General features: G+C 41.9%; 1 protein-coding gene across 1 annotated transcript in view; it reads left to right on the top strand.

Moving 5' to 3' along the window:
- Positions 1-5,244, top strand: part of ZNF281 (zinc finger protein 281) — a 236,273-nt gene extending 231,029 nt beyond the window's left edge. The window contains exon 7 of the mRNA XM_077157344.1: positions 5,222-5,244. The gene's annotated coding sequence lies outside the window, so the exon portion shown is untranslated. The remainder of the gene's footprint in view (positions 1-5,221) is intronic.
- Positions 5,245-18,218: the final 12,974 nt, after the last annotated feature.

Raw genomic sequence — 18,218 nt, 5'->3', positions numbered from 1 at the left:
CAAAATACATAAAGAGTGAACCTTAATGAAAACCATGGACTTTAGTTATTAACAATGTATCGATATTGTTTCAACAGTTATAACAAATGTACTACACCGATGCAAAATGTTAATAATAGGGGAAATTGTGTGCATGAGGGGTGGTTAGAGGGAGAGGGAGTATATGAGAGCTCTTTGCACATTCTGCTCAGTTTTCTGTAAACCTAAAGCTGCTCGAAAAATTAAAGTTTATTAATTAAAAAAAAAAAGATGAGGGCTAAAGCCAGCAGAGTGGGGGGCCATCAGTAGTGATGGGAAGATTAGAGGAGTAAGATAAGATGCTGATAATGAGAGGTCAGGGAGAGACATTCAAGGTAAAGGAAAGAGTCTCCTAGGTAATCACAAATGTCAGTGTGCTGGTTTGAAAGGAAGTATGCCCCATAGAAAAGCCATGTTTTAATCAAAATCCCATTTCATAAAGGCAGAATAATCCCTATTCAATACTGTATGTTTGAAACTGTGATCAGATCATCTCCCTGGATGATGTGTTTTAGTCAAGAGTGGTTGTTAAACTGGATTAGGTGATGACATGTCTCCACCCATTTGGGTGGGTCTTGATTTATTTATTGGAGTCCTATAAAAGAGGAAACGTTTTGGAGAATGGGAGATTCAGGAAGAGCAGAGAATGCTGCAGCTCCACAAGGCAGAGAGTCCACCAGCCAGTGACCTTTGGAGATGAAGAAGGAAAACACTTCCAGGGGAGTTTCATGAAATTGGAAGCCAGGAGAGAAAGTTAGCAGATGACTTCGTGTTCGCCATGTGCTTTTCCAGCTGAGAGAGAAGCCCTGACTGTGTTCGCCATGTGCCTTCTCACTTGAGAGAGAAACCCTGAACTTCATCGGCCTTCTTGAACCAAGGTATCTTTCCCTGGAGGCCTTTGATTGGACATTTCTATAGACTTGTTTTAATTGGGATATTTTTTCGGCCTTAGAACGGTAAACTAGCAACTCATTAAATTCCCCCTTTTAAAAGCCATTCCATTTCTGGTATATTGCATTCCAGCACCTAGCTAACTAGAACAGTCAGTATGTTTCTCAATTATTCAAAAGAGCTTCTCATAGCCAAAAGTAGGCAAAGGTCAGGTCTTCCATTTTTGTTGAGTAAAAGCCTATCTCTTGCAAAGTTTCAATGTCATCCATACAATCATTTGACCCTAGTCAACACAGTAAGCTGGTCATGTCTAACTGAATGCTGTATTTATACATGGTTCTGGACTATGGTTTCATTCTGAAATGCCTTTTGTGGAATAAATTGATCAGTTTCATTCTTCCTGAAAATAATGGAGTAGCTGAATTCCGACTGCTGTTTACTTAAAAAGAATGAATTGGTGCATTCCAATGGGAACAAAAAGGGACTGTGAGCAGTAACCTCGTCTGGATTAAGGACCAGATGGCTCACATTCTGGAATGGTCCCGTCCACCTCTTACTCTTTCTATTATACCTCAGATAACTTTTTTTTTCACATGGGCAGGCACCGGGAAACGAACCCAGGTCTCCAGCATGGCGAGCGAGAATTCTGCCACTGAGCCACTATCGCACTGTCCCTCAGATAACTTTTATGTTTAGGAAAATGACATGAACCTTATCACAGGTCATTAAAAAGATATCATACTATGAACCCAACGTGCAGTTGCATCATTATGAGATCTGAGACCACACTGGTGACAAGCAGGAACATCTGAAGTCCTCAGAGTCTAAACTAGTAAATGATGTGCTGTTACATTCTTTGATGGTATCATTGAAAGATGAGTCTCAGGATCTTGCTTTTAGTGAAAGTGGCTGTATGTGACCCACCCAAGGATGGGGCCAGTCAATCCAGAGATCAGATTTAGACCTTCTGCTGATTCTTAAGACTCAACTATATATTCAAATGTTTTCTCAAATCTGTCGATTTTTTCATTTGACATTTTCCCATTGCCAGTGCTCTCTGACTCAATCCTTTTGACATTTCTAGACCTAAAGTATTCCAACAGAACTCTTAACCAGCCTCTCTGTTTCTAGTCTCTCCTCCTGAAACACAGATCTGATCTGACTTTCCTAGTCAAAAAGCTTTTCAAGACTCCCATTGCTTATAGAAGACAAAACCTTACACGCCCTGTCTTTAGTTGCCTTTCCAACCTTATCTCCAGCTACTCCTTCTGACACTGTTCACACTTCATTCCTCGCACATGCTGATTTCTGTGTGTTGGTAATGCTTCGGCTTGGTGAACTCCTATTCATTCCTCAAAGCCCAGCTTATTTGTCCCTTCTGTGATCTTTCTGTTTCCTCTTCTTCTCCCTTTGTATGTTAGCCAAATAAATTACTCTCTTATCTGTGTTCCATTAGCTTCTCCCTGGCTAATTATAATGTACATCATGTTGTAGTGTATAGTTTACTGTCTACCTATCTCTTATTCTGACTAGATTATGAGCTCCTCCAGGGCAGGGACTGTATTATATTTACCCCTCCACTCTTTTTGGAGAATAGAATAAGAGGGAAAGACATATACCTTGAGTCAACATCATTCTCTAGTTTGGTGTTTGTTAGGCACAAGGCTAATCGAATGTAAAAAGAGAGAGGTCTGTTTAACAGCAAGCACACATATTTGTAACTTTCTACAATAAAACTGAGAGCGTGCAGAATAATTATAAAATGGAATGCTCTGAGTAATTTGAAGTAATCGAAGGAAACCATTTTAAACATAGGAAAAGATTTTTGCTAAAAACGTGCAGAGTTTGAGCTGAGATCCTGTGGCAGTCACAAAGGTGAGCCACATGGCTCTCCCTTCAGAGAGAAGGTGCTGCAAGAAGCTCAATTGACTGCTGGTTGCTGCAGCTTCTGGATCAGGCACAAGGTTCAGGCCAAGTCCATGCTCTCCTCAAACCGCTTGCAGTCGAGAACCGGGCACAGAGGATCTAGAGTTGAGCCATTTCTCCTTAACCTGGGACCCTTATAACATGCAAACTTTTCACTGGGCTTCCTCACTGACCTACCTGCGACTTTCTGTCCGGTCCTCCTTCCTGTCTTCTCCGCTCCTGGGTGTCAGGCCTTCTTGGTACACAAAAGCCCTTCCCAGGTTCCTGCTTCTCCCTTTCCCTTACCCCTCACCGAACTTTCCCCTGGCAGATCTCTTGCATTTCTAAATCCATTTTGGCTCTGCTTCCTACGATCTGAACTGCCAGATCTATAGGATGAATAGGAGTTCCTCAGGCAAAGAGGGAGGGAAGAGAAGTGCAGGCAGAGGAAAGAGCATGGGGAGTTCAAGGGACCAGGCGATGTCGGTGTGTTGGTGTGGGGGCGCAGAGTGAGCGGAGGGGGAGCATGACAGGAAAATGAAACGGGAAGTGTTGGCAGGGGCTGTGCTGTACAGGTAAGGATTTTTTTTTTTTTTTTTTTTTTTACTTTATCCTCTTAGCAAAAGCCTCTTAATCTGAAAGGATGATCACATCAGCATCATGAGAGGGTCATTCTGGCACTGTGTAGCATCAGTTTAAGAGGCCAATGCAGTGAGAGTTGATGGTGGTCTGGACAAGGCTGGCAGTGGTGGAGAGATGATAGGAAGTGGACATAATTCAGAAATACTTATGAAATGAAATCCATAGAACTTGGCAATGAATCCAAATAAGGGGATTAGGGAGAGTGAGGCTCCCAAGCTTTGGCTTGTATAACTAGATGGGTAGATGTGCCAAGCATTGAACTTGGGAGCCCTTGAAAAGAACTAGGTGTAGAGTTACAATGGCCATTGGATTTGGACACATCAAGATGCTCGGGAGGGAACAGTCAAGAAGAGTCAAGTAGGCATTTGCAGTTAGGGCCAGGTCAGCGAGGATGGGGAGTGACCGAGAGTCGGTGGAGGACAGCAACTTCTCTGCAAGGACGAGCCTGGGGAGCATAGGAGTTAGTCCTTGATTTTTTGTGAGTGGTTTGACAAAGGGGTGAATGAATAAAGATTTGAAAATGACAGTGAGGAGCAGGAGGATATTAATCCTTCCCCCAATTCTGAAGTATAATGGAGTAAAATAGGAAAACCAAAGCATACATGCAAAAAAAAAAAATCCCATCCACCTTTTGAAGGGACTGTGGGAACTGTGGGGGAGCTAGGGTCCTGGGACCCCGAGGTTACAATGAGGCTCGACAGAACGAGGGAACCTACTGCTGAGTTTGCAGCTTGGCCCAGGGATGTTATGAGTGTGGACTGGCAGCTCTGGAAGGCACAGTGGAAGGATCTGTGAACTCAGTGAAAACTGTGGGTCAAGGAACAGCAAAGGGCTGCAATGGAACCTTCTCAGGCTGTGGAAAGACAATCATGGCCCAGGCCCCCACTTTGTCCCTAAACCGGCAGGTAAGCAGGGACCCAGCTTTGTCTCTGAGATCTGGTCATCTTTAGGGGATGGATCTCTGCCCCTGGGGGAGTAGAGCCCTTCGGAGATGGTGGGGACATAGTGTTCTGGGCTGTCCCCAAATCCTCACTGCCCTGCAGATTTCCACTCATTTAGGCACTTGTTATAAATATGCCATACTTGTTTTCTAGCACAGATGGCTATGCTTTTATGGTGGCTTTCTAAATTGTTTATTAACTATTGCCAAGTGTGCTGTGATTCAGAAAGGAAATGGCTTTCAGGAGTGTGGAAGCCAATCAATCGAAGCAGGATCTGCCACCTGTGGGAAAACACCGGTAAAATGCACCAGTGTTTTTGGTGGTATGAACGCATGTTTATACTTTGAAAACACAAATGTGCCTAGGAGAGAATATTTGCCCTGTGATTTCTCAAGAACCAAGTGTCACATAGAGTGATGAACAGGAGTTAAAAAGATCTACCATTGTGTGATTTGCTGTAGTTTTCTTGTGTTGGGACCTCAGTTTTCGTCTCGTGTAAAATGAGTGGAGAATAACTCCTGCCTGGATTACTCCAGATTGCAATGAGAAGCAGAGCAAGTAACAGATAAAATTAATTCATTAGACGGGATTAAAATACCAAGCAAACGCAAGCTGTTGTTATTATAAGGGTTGTAGCTACATTTATTGTCGTCATTTTCCTTATTTACCCAGCATCTCAATGCAGTTTGGAATTTTAATATGACCCGACACATGGGGCAAACAGTAGACGGAGAACAGAGTGTGGGTCTTTCCACATTAAAAATTGCTAATCATTGATTTGCTTATGTCTGATTTCTTAATCAGGCTAATGTTTTTTTCTTTAGATTTTCTGCAATCTGATTCTCACACGGTTGGATTAAAGCCCTGGGAGGCCAGACTTTCTGACACGAGGGCCACACAGTGATTTTCGATCGAGCCTCTGAAGCTTCCTGTCCCAAGGCTGCTCCAGTCGGCTGCAGACAAATTGCATCGCCTCAGGCTATTCACCGTTTGCCTGCCGGTTCGTTTTATTCTTTCCTGTCTTCCAGAGGCAGAACTTGTCTCTATCACGTCTACGTTTGGGAGACATATTTCAGGCTTGGAGGTCGACATTACTTACCCTCAAAAAAAAAATAAAAATAAAAAAAAAGGTGGCACTGAAAATTCAGAGCAATTCAAATTGTACCCTAAGTGTTTGCCTGGGTTTCCTCACTGCAAAGTTACCTGAACTGCTTGTGATTTGTAGCCGAAGTCGCTGGCACTCAGTGGTGATGGAACACCTCACACGTGTGTCCCCTCCACCTTAGCAGCTGTTCACACGCGTCAGTGCTGCACAGTAGGACAAAGGGGACAGACAAGAAAAAGTATTGCTCTAGACCACACTTTATTTTATTTTCTTTTATCTGGAATTAGTGATTTTTGAGGGCAGAGAAGTTGACCTTTAGAAAAGGTTTTATGAAGCCATTTATATTAGGATATAAATGTTTGCCCTTATAGAGTAAGTTTTTTTCAAGCACTAGCTAGATGATTGTTCGCAAATCATTGATATGTTCATTTTATTTCATATCGTGTGCTGGGACTCTCAAATCCGTATATGCTGCTTCTTGATTTAAAAATGTATATGGGTCAGGGTGGGCCGCGGTGGCTCAGCGGGCAGAGTTCTCGCCTGCTATGCCGGAGACCCGGGTTCGATTCCCGGTGCCTGCTCATGCCAAAAAAAAAAAAAGTATATGTGTTGGGTGCAAGGGTAGTTCAGTGGTAAAATTCTCACCTGCCATGCAGAAGACCCGGCTTGATTTCCAGCCCCTGCCCCTCCCCAGACAAGCCATACAAACAAACAAAATTCAACAAATGGTGCTGCAATAATGGGGTACTTATATGGAAAAAGAATGAAATGTCACCCCCGCTACACAGCATTCAAAAATTTTTTTTGAAAAATAGATAATGTATATGTGCTCTCTCTCCCTAATTAGCATATTACTAAGCTGAGTTTCCGTGGTTCCAGATCACATGCCTCCGTCTTTTTGCCCATATCCTCTGGGAGGTAGCTAGAGTAAATTCTTCAAAATACAAAAAGTGGCTTTTCTTCTCAAAAACCCTCTAGAGTCACTCCGTCACCCCCAAGTTCCTCAGATCTTTGGGTCCTCCTGCCTGTCCGCCCACCCTCCGCACGTCCCTACATCAGGATCACGGTTTCCCTCTGTGTCCTTTCCCTTTAGCTGTTTTTACGGCGTTAACTCACATGTCATTTTCTTCAGGGCAGGATTTGTAGTTACCCACCCCGTCTTTTTCAGTGACCCGCCCTGCCCCTGGGCCCCCAAGGAGCTCATCCGTCATGGCACCCAGGGCTGCTGTCCCAGCTTATTTACATGGTGCTCCCGCGATGGAAGGGTCTTCAGGCCTGATACTGGCTTCAGCATCGAACATGCCTCGTGACCATTTAGTAAGCAATTGATAAATATTTCTTGAATAAAAGGCCTTTATCTTTTTATTAAATTTGTTTTAAGTAGGTCTTCTAGTCGATCTTTTCCTAGCCTGGTTTCTTAGCCTTTGGTCCCTCTGACCCTTAGAGTGGGGTCCTCCACCGCCCGCAGCCACATCATCTGGGAGCCTTTTGGAGATGCAGAATGTCGGGCCTTGTGCCAACCTGCTGCGCCGGCATCTTCGCTTTAACACGGTCTCCGGGTGATTTGTGCGCACCTTAAGATTTGAAAAGCACCGCTATAGTTCCCTGAAATCAACGCAATTTTGTTTCTTTAAAAATAAGTCTGAAATTCAAAGGTACCCTTTTTTCTGAAATAATCGTATACCGTTATAGGTTACTTTTAAGAAAAGCTTTAACCAAAACTCTCATGTGATATTTTAGGAGTAATTTTTAATGAAAAAATATAAGTTGACATTTTAATTTCATGTAACTGCAGATACAGGAAATTTCTGCTTATAAAAGGGACATGGGGTCCATGGAAGATGAGTGAAAGATGACAAGCTCCACACAGGGGCTCCAGAACTTCCTCGTAGGAGGAGCTTAAGGGATACCATCTGGTTGGAAGAGGGGTTCCTCAATTTGTCTCAAAGTTCTATCTGTATAATGAGCATACTCTCTTGCTTAGATTATATATTTTCAAATTAGCATACAATTTTTCAAAAGACGCATTTATCCACATTTTATGTAGGACTGAGGAAACATCAATTGTACGTAGTAAAGGATGAGTTCATTTCTTTGCCTCTTTTTTTGTAAAATCCCATATCAATCCATCACAAAATTTTCTAGGCATTATCTCTGGCATATACCATAACCTGATCATTTCTCATCACTTTCCCTACGATCAACCTAACCTTTCAAGTCACTATGTGTCTTACAGTTATACCACAAGCATGCTTCCTTTTTAGCAGTGCCACAACATGATGACATGTCTTAAAGTTGGTGGCATCTTAGATACGAAGGAATATGATATTTCTCTAGAGGATTTTCAGATTAAAGAGTAATCACATAATATCTACTCTCAGCAAGAACTATACTGGCCATGATCTAATGATGGCCAACTATATGCAATATCAATATCTTAAGTGAAGAGGCTCTTGCTGGCTGTAACTTTCAAGAAATGTGAATATCAACACTGAGTTGAATAGGTTTTCATGTTTTGGACCATTATGACTATTGTTCTAATAATGATGTCTTCTTTGCTCTAGAGAATCAAGAATTTATTGAACCAGAAATTATCACTGAAAGTATAACGTTTTAATTTGTTAGGTTCTCTTTTAGGCCAGTCACAGGAGAAGTGAAGAAGACATTCATTGAAATCAGTACAGGTATTCTTTTTCAGGGTAAAAGACCCCTAATACTGCTTTTCAAATGATTTGCTTCTTCAAGGATGTTTTAAAATATGAGAAAAGCAGTTAAAGATTTGATTCAATCCAAGGAACATGTATTCAGTATAGTTATGAGTAGGTACTGAGTTAAAAGAAGCTAAAAGTGCCGGCAAGACCAGGAGCCTTGGTGGGGAGCCACACGCAACCCCACCCCACCTCTCACACTTTATGGTAGAGAAAACAGAGGGTGTTCAAGAGCTTTCAAAATATCTATTTTGAAATAACTTCAAACTTACAAGAAAATTGCAAAACTAATACAAATATAGTACATAGAACTCCAATATACTCCCCACCCATATATACGAATCTACCAACTATTAGCATTTTGCCACATTTTTCTATTATTCTATCCATCATCTCTTCATCTCTGCCTGTCTATTTTCTAAACATTTGAGAATAAGGTGCATACATCATGCTCCTCTAACACTTTGCTCAATAGACCCCGTGTGATGACACATTATGTCACTGGCATGTATATTCCTTGAGTATGCTAGAAAATTTGTGGCGGATACTCTGTAAGTTTTGTTCTTTCTCTGTAAGCCCAGCAATTCATTAGAAAGGAAGGAGGGAGGAAGGATAGGAAGGAAGGAAGAGTTACTGCCTTGAGTGTCTGGGTTAGGACTAGTTCCACTTAACACCTGACCGCAGATGGGTAAATATTCTATTTACTTCCCCCTGACCAAGAGTCCATGTGCTGAAATTGTCCCTGCAGAGAGGTAGAGCAGGTTCTGGCAACCTGGCATCAAGGCTCTAGCTGGTATGGGAGACACAGTAACCTGACATAAGGGCATCACAATGTGAGGCTGTGCAGACAGTGGGGGGAAAGAGCTTTCCCTGTTGCCCTCCCCCAACCTAACCTTCTGTTTCTAGGAGCCTGAACGTTCTCTAGGATGTCCCCAGATATCCAAGTGACAGATGGGTCCCCGTGTTTGCAAAAGCCACTGTCACTTCCTTTCCCAACATCCACACTTCCAACTGACTCTGCATCACTGAAGTCACCAATCCCAGTATAGGGACTGATGGGATGAGAGAACCTATTTTCCACTCTGTACCTCCTGAGAAATCCCTGATGGAGAGACAGAAGGGAGATTACAAGCCTTTTATTCCATTCTGAGAGTTCAGAAGCAAACACAGATTATTAATAGCAATTATTTTGTGAATGGTTTAAAAGTAAGCAGGATTTTGATTTCCCTATTTGCAATGAAGTGTATTACTATAATGAATTGTGCTCAAATACATAAAAGCATTTGTAGTCCCAAGTTTCCCTAAAGTCCCTTCCTTAACTCTACAACAGGGTGCACCTACCATTGTATTTTGGATCCTTCCTCATATCTTTACTTCTGTTATGAGGCTTTGCTGCATATCAGATTATATTTGGAAAAGTTTTCCGCACTGGTTGAAAAACAGGAAATCGGCAACTTTGTGGATTGTAAATCAAAGTGTGTGTGGAAAACCCCTTCTTTTGACCCTCAAATTGCCATGTAAGCTCCTACTACACCTTGTGAATATAAAGACAAGAGGTTCTGAGACAGCTGCAGTAGAATTAATACATACATGTACTTACACACACACACATCACACTTGATAATGATTCCCAACACACTGATATCTTATTTGGCCACAAATTTTTCTACAGAATGAGATAATATGGTGAAAGTTTTCATGCCATAAAAACATTAAATTTCTAGTTACTTAGTTGATCCTAGCTTATATGCTTTCTGTTTTTCAGTAAAACAGTCTCAATACACTTCGCTCTCCCTCTTTTTATTCCTCTGTGCCTTTGAACTCATATTTTTGTTCCTTCTAGGCCCTCATCTCCTGGATTCCTTATTTCCTCCACGGATCTCCTATGGTGTTCTGTTTCCCACTTCTTGTCTCTTAGTAGTGATCTATTAGTTCATGCTTTTGTAAGCAGTATCCTCATTTAAGTACTGTACCTTTCAGAAAATTATCTTTGGCTATCCCATTTTGGGTACCAGTATGGCCGGATAAGTGGCCTGCCTTTTAGTGTTGAATTAAACCAAGTCCTTGTCTGGTTTCCCTTTATATTGTTGTTACAAAACAAAGCAAATAAGAAGAAAACAAGTGAAGAAGAAACTACTGAGTTATGCTATTTTTACCTTTGTTTTCAGTTATGCTGAGGCCATCAATTTTCTTTTTTTACATTTTTTATTGTGAAATATAATGTATATACAAAAAGCGGTAAATTTCTAACTGCATTATGACAAATAGAGAACAGACTTCAGAGTTTGGTATGTATGCTGGTTTGAATCTGTTGTGTACTTCAGAAAAGCCAAGTACTTTCATTCTCACTCACTATTGCTGGCTTTCCATAGAGATGTGTCCCACCCGATTGTGAGTGGTAACTTTTGATTCGATGCTTTCCATGGAGATGTGTCTCACCCATTCAAGATGAGGTTGCTTACTGGAGCCCTTTAAAAGGGAACCATTTTGGAAAAAACTTCAGAGCCTGCACAGCCAGAGTCCTTTGGAGATGAAGAAGGAAAATGCCTCTGGGGGAGTTTCATGAAATAAGAAGCTGGGAGAGAAAGCTAGCAGACTTCACCATCTGCCCTTCCACCTGACAGAGAACCCCCAAACTTGACTGGCCTTTCTTGAGTGAAGGTGACCTCTTGTTGGTTCCTTAATTTGGACATTCTCATAGCCTTGCCTTAATTTGGGCATTTACATGGCCTTAGAACTGTAAACTTGCAACTTAGTCAATTCTCCCTTTAAAAGCCATCCTGTTTCTGGAATATTGCATTCTAGCAGCTTGCACACTAGAACAATATGGGCTGCAGTTCCACGATTTCAGGTTTTTCCTTCTAGCTGCTCTAAGATACTGGAGACCAAAATAAATATCAATATAATGAGTCAGTAGTCATACTCATTTGTTAATTCTTATCTTCTCTGTTATAACTTCTCCTTCTCCTTTGATCCTTCTCCTCATCTTTAGGGATATTTGGGCTATGACCATTCTAACCTTTTTTCATGTTGGAAAGGGGTGTTGACAATATGGATAGGGGGATGGAACTGGTTGATGTTCCTGGAGAGGCTGGCCCCTCTGGATTTCAGGACTTCTCTGGCGTAGGAAGCATATGAAGGTTTTAGTTTTCTGAAAAGTATACTTAGTGCGTGCGGCTTTTGTAGGATCTCAGACAGTTCTCTGGTTCTTCTTTGGGGTTATTGGTTGGGGTTTGGCAAACCACGAAAGCCATCATTTTTAAAGATGTGAAATAAACCCTTAACAATGGTGTGTTTATTGCCTTTTCTTTATATACATCTCAATTGAATTTGAGAAAAGAGAAATTCTTTCCAAAGACTCCAAGGCAGTATGGCAATGAAGTGAAAAGGTAGATGTGGAGTTTAATATTATCAGCTCCATTTCTTTCCATGCTTTGTTTTCTAGATTCTGTATTAATCCAAAACAAAATATATGACTTAGTGGTTAAAAGCATGGACTTTGTGGTCAGTGGTGGTGGGTTTGCATCCTGTCCCTGCCACTAACCAGCTACGTGCAGGTCACGCTGTGAGCTGAGGTAGGTTTACCTGTGCTGTGACTATAATTGTGCCCACCACATAGGGCTGTTGGGAAAATTCAATGAGAAAATTTCATTAAACAAAGGCTCGGCACTTGAAGGGCTTGTGTTCTGCAAGTGCCCATCATCCTTATTTTCATAAATGAGACTGGGGTTGGGTGGACGGAAGTTTTGCCCATGTTCTGTGTAATGGGGCAGCCATGTGTGGAGATGGGAACCCCACCCCCTGCCCCGTTCTCCCCAGGTGGGTGCCCCCCGGTGTGGCTGCTGTGTGGGAGCTGGGAGGCTGAGTGAGCACTGGTCGGGCATTGCCCAGGGAGCTTGGCCGAAATCCAGGCCACACAATGGACACAGGCACATTTGACACTCAAATAACACAAGGCCACAAGACAGAAACAGAGGGGAAATAAAACCTGTTACTGCAACACCCAGGGGAAAGGTAACACGTGTTTCCATGCTTATTTATAGAAGCTCATTCCACTTCTATGGCGAGCACTTTCCACAGTCCTAATTTATTTCTGGGTAAAACAAATGGGACAAAATGTTTTCTGTTTGCAAACATTATTACTTTGGATTTGGGTAGTGCCCAATAATTAATATATACTGGATATTTCTCAAATAAATTCAGTAAATAGGGAAACTACTAATCGAACTGAGGTATGAAAAAATGAGCATAGCTCCTATAAGTTATAACATAGTTGAAAAAATATTTGGAGAAGAGATGGTGGTTATGAGGATGTTTCCTGTTGAGATGGTGTACAAATAAATGTACACCATCTGTTGCTTATAACATCTGCAGTCAGCTAGGAGGCATGCCCGCTGCAATGAATGATGTTTAATTTAATTGGCTGGTGCTTAAATGAGAGAGCTTAACGTAGCACAGCCCAAGCAGCTCGGCATACCTCATCTCAGCACTCACAGCTCAGCCCAGGCCTTCGGAGATGCAGAAAGAAGTCACCCCGGGGAAAGTTGTTGGAACCCAGAGGCCTGAACAGAAGGCCCGCAGAGACCATCCTTTGCCTTCCTATGTAAGAAAGGACCTCAGTTGAAAGTTAGCTGCCTTTCCTCTGAAGAACTAATGAAATAAATCCCCTTTTATTAAAAACCAACCCATCTCTGATGTGTTGCATTCCAGCAGCTAGCAAACTAGAACAGAATTTGGTACTGGAGAGTGGGGTGCTGCTGTTCGCAAATACCAAACATGTTGGAATGGCTTTTTAAATGGATAAGGGGAAGATTTTGGAGGAACTATGAAGAGAATGATGGAGATGTCCTGGAGTGCTTGAAGAGATTGTTGGTGTAAATGGAACCACTGCCAATCTGAACAAAGAGGGACACAAAAGGAACAAATTGGAGTTTGCAGAGTGAGAACCATGGAAGCTCGGGTCTGAAGCCAAGAAACCTCGACCAGGAGAGTGGACCCACCCAGATACGTGAGTTTACCGTGAAGGGAGAGGATGAACCTCCCACCTCGTTGCAGTGGAAGAGTCGTGCAGCCTCAGGCCTTGGAAAAGGTACAACACGCTCCTTGGGGACTGGGGAGAGCCTGGCTGCCACCACATGGAGGGTTGAGCATGTACCCTGGAAATGGCAGAGAGCCCAGGTGTGGTCCTGATGCCTGGAGAGAGTGGAGCCGAGAGAAAGGTGGTCTCCTCAATGTTCCCTGAGGTTGATTGGGAAAGAGGTGGGCCACTGCATAGGCCCTCAGAAAGGGTGGGACTGCCACTTTCTAAAGCTGAAGGATGAATGACTTTCAGACTTTGAAATCCAATGGTGTTTGCCCTGCAGGTTTTCCTTCCAATTTCTCCCTATGGATCCTGTGATTGTCCCTCCTTTACATATTGGTACTAGACAACTTGTTTTGAGATTCACAGGTCCACAGCCAGAAGAGAATTTTTTGCACCTTACTATTGTTTAACGTGATGCATGTAGCTGCCAAGTTGACAAGGGGTGGACATGTGGTAGTTAGATTCAGCTGTCAACTTGGCCAGGTGAAGGCACCTAGTTCTGTTGCTGTGGACATGAGCCAATGGTACATGACCCTCATCTGTTGCTCATTACATCTGCAGTTGGCTAGGAGGCGTGCCTGCTGCAATGAATGATGTTTGATTTAGTTGGCTGGTGCTTAAATGAGAGAGCTCAACATAGCACAGCCCAAGCAGCTCTGCATACCTCATCTCAGCACTCGCAGCTCAGCCCAGGCCTTTGGAGATGCAGAAAGAAGTCACCCCGGGGAAAGTTGTTGGAACCCAGAGGCCTGGACAGAAGGCCGGCAGAGACCATCCTGTGCCTTCCCATGTAAGAAAGAACCTCAGTTGAAAGTTAGCTGCCTTTCCTCTGAAGAACTAATGAAATAAATCCCTTTTTATCAAAAGCCAGTTCGTCTCTGGTGTGTTGCATTCCAGCAGCTAGCAAACTAGAACAGTGGTTAAGGGAGTGGGATTTGGAATCAGACAGACTGAGTTTGAACCCATGCTTTATTACTTGCTAGTTGTAGGATATTGGGCAAGTGAATTAATCTCTATAAACTTTACTTTCCTAAGTTGTAAAATTGGATTGTTGCGAGGAATAAGTGAAATCATGTTTGTATATTTGGGTAACTGTTAAGTTATTGAAAAAAGAGACCCCCAAATACAGTGGCTTATTTCTCCCTCACCTGAGGGCTGGGCCAGTGGACATTGCTCCACCAGGTCAGGAGGGGATACAGGTTATGTTCCTCTTGTTGTGGCTTACCATCCCCACCTGGTTCCAGCCTCGGAAGGAGAAAAGAGCCGAAGTTCAGGGAAAGTGACTTGCCTTCACAGCTTGGAAGATTGGTCTTACCATTTTTGCTCACATTTCACTGGCCTTAGCCCAGTCACGTGGGCATACCTAGCTGCAAAGGAGGCCGGGAAATGTAGTTGCTTCCTGGGTGGCCATGTGCCCAGGAAAAAAGAGAGGATAGATTTTTTTTTTTTTGAAACTAACAATTTGTCACAGTATGTACCACACAATGTTTGAGGTATAATAAGTGCCTAAAATTGTATGCTGTTATTTTCATGAATTACCCTAATGTCTGGATTGCTACCTGGAACTAGTAGGTGTTCAGTTAATATTTTTCAAGTGATGAATATTGGATAAATAAATTGTATTCCCTTCATTTAGAGACATTATTATGGATGTTTTGAGTTTCTGCAGTGCAACTTTCTCAACTTGCTCTCTTTCACCAAATGGTAGATTACTGTACTGAAGGGCTGGGAGACCAAGTACCAGCAACTTTCTTGAATGACCTCATCTAATCATAGCATATTTTTGCCCCTCACAGAGGAGATATGAGTAGGGGAAACAATGTCTCCACCACCATGAATTGCTTCACATTACATAGTAGATGCTGGAGGAACATTTTTGGATGAATGAATACCATTTTTTTTAAGTAGACACATTTTCTTTTCAGAATGCTATTACTTGTTCTTAAGGATGAGTTGGTCTAACATGTTTGGCAGTTCTGTGACTTCTATCCTGGATCACATAAATGCAGAAATGAGCTTTGTAACTTCATCTCTTGTATGTTTAGGTCCTAATGTTGACTGGATCTTGACTCTCACTAGCTTATCATTTTAGCAGACTACAAAGGCACGAATGAATTTTCTCTGTGGGAAGAAGTAAAGGAAGAGATCCTTCCTGAAGTGTTGACAGCTTGTTTGGCCATTTGGAATCATGGACAGTCAGTTCTGCAGGGTGGTTGAAGGTTACTGAGCCATGCCATGTAGGAACCACGTCTCCAACATGGCCTTCAAGCCCAGCCTCAGATGGAACATCATCAGCCTCAAACACATTTTGTTCCAGTTTTTTTTTTTTAATTTTTTTATTGTATAGTAGAACACATACACAAAGCAAATAAATAAAACAGCAATAGTTTTCAAAGCACTCTTCAACAAGTATTACAGGACCGATCCAAGAGTTTGTCATGGGCTATCATATGATTCTCTAATATTTTTCTTTCTAGCTGCTCCAGAATATAAGAGGATGGAGGGCTTAAATATTTTTTTATCATCACAATCAACTTTTTTCCTTCTTTTTTTGTGAAAAATAACATATACACAAAAAAGCTATAAGTTTCCAAGCACAGCACCACAATTAGTTGTAGAACATATTTCAGAGTTTGATGTGGGTTATGATTTCACATTTTTAGGTTTTTACTTCTTGACTCTGTACTGCATAGGAGGGAGGGCAGTAATTTCACTTGCAGAGTTGGGCTTAAAGACCCTGAGACCACATATGAGCAACAAAAGAGATACTCCAGAAGTAACTCTTAGCATGCCTATAGATAGTCTAAGCTTCTCCACTACCAACATAAGCTTCACAAGAGTAAGCTTCATGATTGGGGGCATGGCCTATTGATTTGGGTGTCCCTTAAGTTTGATGCAGTATCAGGGGATTCCCTGATGGTTAAGATTTAAGAGTTCCATATTCTTTCTCCCCTCCCTCAGGGGACTTTGCCAATACTTTTTGATAATCTGCTTAATATATTCTAGAATGTTTCCAGGCATTACAATAATCTACAGAGGATTAAAGGACCTCTTTCTTATTCTGTGCTCCTTGTGTTTCAATTGTTCAAATGAGTATACAGATTTACTTCAAAGATATGATTCTTGTATACAGAGTGTTTAAGTCCAGGGTACAGGGAGAAAACTGCTATTGCATGCTGTGAGCTACATTTGAAAGGAAACCATCAGCACTACCACAGCTGATGGTAGTGCATAATCTAATTCATAATTAGATTATGCACTACAGAAAATTTCTGTTCCAGATCAAATAAACCTTTCTTTCATTGGTCTCAAAGAGTATATGTGGTTCTAAAATATAGACACTGCTTCCTTACCCTTATATTCTGAATTACTTTAACCCCAACCTGTTTGACTTCATTCTTAGCTCTAAATATCAGGGTATATATAAAACAGCCTCTCAAAATCCAGAAATAATAATCAGCACTCTGGACTTAATGTGTCTGCTCTAAAAGCATACAATCTAGGCCCCTGCTTTCTTATAAGCATTTTCTAAAGATGACCATACCATTGTTATTATTTTGTTTCTGGCATATTTTGTCTCACCAAATGTCCCACATGTTCATTCACATCGTTGCATGCCTCATGACTTTGTTCCTTTTTATGGCAGCACAACCTTCGTTCATAAGTAGACACCATTGTTCGCCAATCTACTTCTCTGTCGGTGCATCCTTCAGCCAGCTGCATTCATCAGGTATCATGTAGAAGGCCCAAAGTCCACAGTCAATCAACATTCTCAATTTTAGATAATTTCATTGTCCCCAAGAGAAAAAAATCAATAAACACACCCTCGCCAAATAGGAAATTGAAACCTCCTCTTAACTCTTGTCCCTCCCCCCATTATTTACCTCTGCTGTTGCTGTGGTAGTGCTGATGGTTTCCTTTCGAATGTAGCTCATAGCATGCAATAGCAGTTTTCTCCCTGTACCCTGGACTTAAACTCTCTTTATACAAGAATCATATCTTTGAAGTAATTCTTGCAAGAATTAATTCATATTTCTACTGTGAATCAGTGGGACACGTAGGTCTATACAACCCCTTTCAATCTTGTTCATCTTCAATATGGTAATATTACTTATATACCCACTAGAGAATCACCTTCGCTCCCATTTATTCCCTTATATTGGAAACCTCATTAGTTAATGGGTCACCCATCTCTAGCTTCTATACATCGTGAAGTCCCCTACATTCTGTATTTTACCTCTGATCATACCTTTATGCTTTGGGTGTAAAGTTCAGAAAGCTACCTCCTATTACTAGGTCTTGAAGATGTTTCCCTACATTTTCTTCTGGAAGCTTTGTGGTGCTAGTTCTTATATTTAGGTGTTTGATCCACTTTGAGTTAATTTTTGTGTAGAGTGTAAGACAGGAGTGCTCTTTCATTCTCTTGGCTATTGATATCCAGTTCTTCCATGCCTGTTTATTGAAAAGACTATTTTGTCCCAGTTCGGAGGATTTGGGGTCTTGTGAAAAATCGGTTGACCCCTCTCTCTCTCAGTCAACACAACAAGTAAACTCATCGCCCTCCCCCTCTCTACATGGGACATGACTCTCAGGGGTGTGGACCTTCCTGGCAATGTGGAACAGAAGTCCTAGGATGAGCTGGGACTCAGCACCAAGGGATTGAGAAAACCTTCTTGACCAAAAGGGGAGAAGAGAAAGTGTCAATGGCTGAGAGATTCCAAATAGAGTCGAGAGGTTATCCTGGAGAGGTTATTCTTACCCATTAAATAGGTATCACCTTGTTAGTTAAGATGTAATGGAGAGGCTGGAGGGAAATGCCTGAAAATGTAGAGCTGTGTTCTGGTAGCCATGTTTCTTGGAGATGATTGTATAATGACACAGCTTTCGCAATGTGACTGTGTGATTGTGAAATTCTTGTGTCTGAT

Source organism: Tamandua tetradactyla, chromosome 4 (assembly GCF_023851605.1).
Source record: "Tamandua tetradactyla isolate mTamTet1 chromosome 4, mTamTet1.pri, whole genome shotgun sequence".
NCBI lineage: Eukaryota > Metazoa > Chordata > Mammalia > Pilosa > Myrmecophagidae > Tamandua > Tamandua tetradactyla.
The sequence above is the reverse complement of the archived record's forward strand: the minus strand, read 5'-3'. Positions and strand labels throughout refer to the sequence as shown.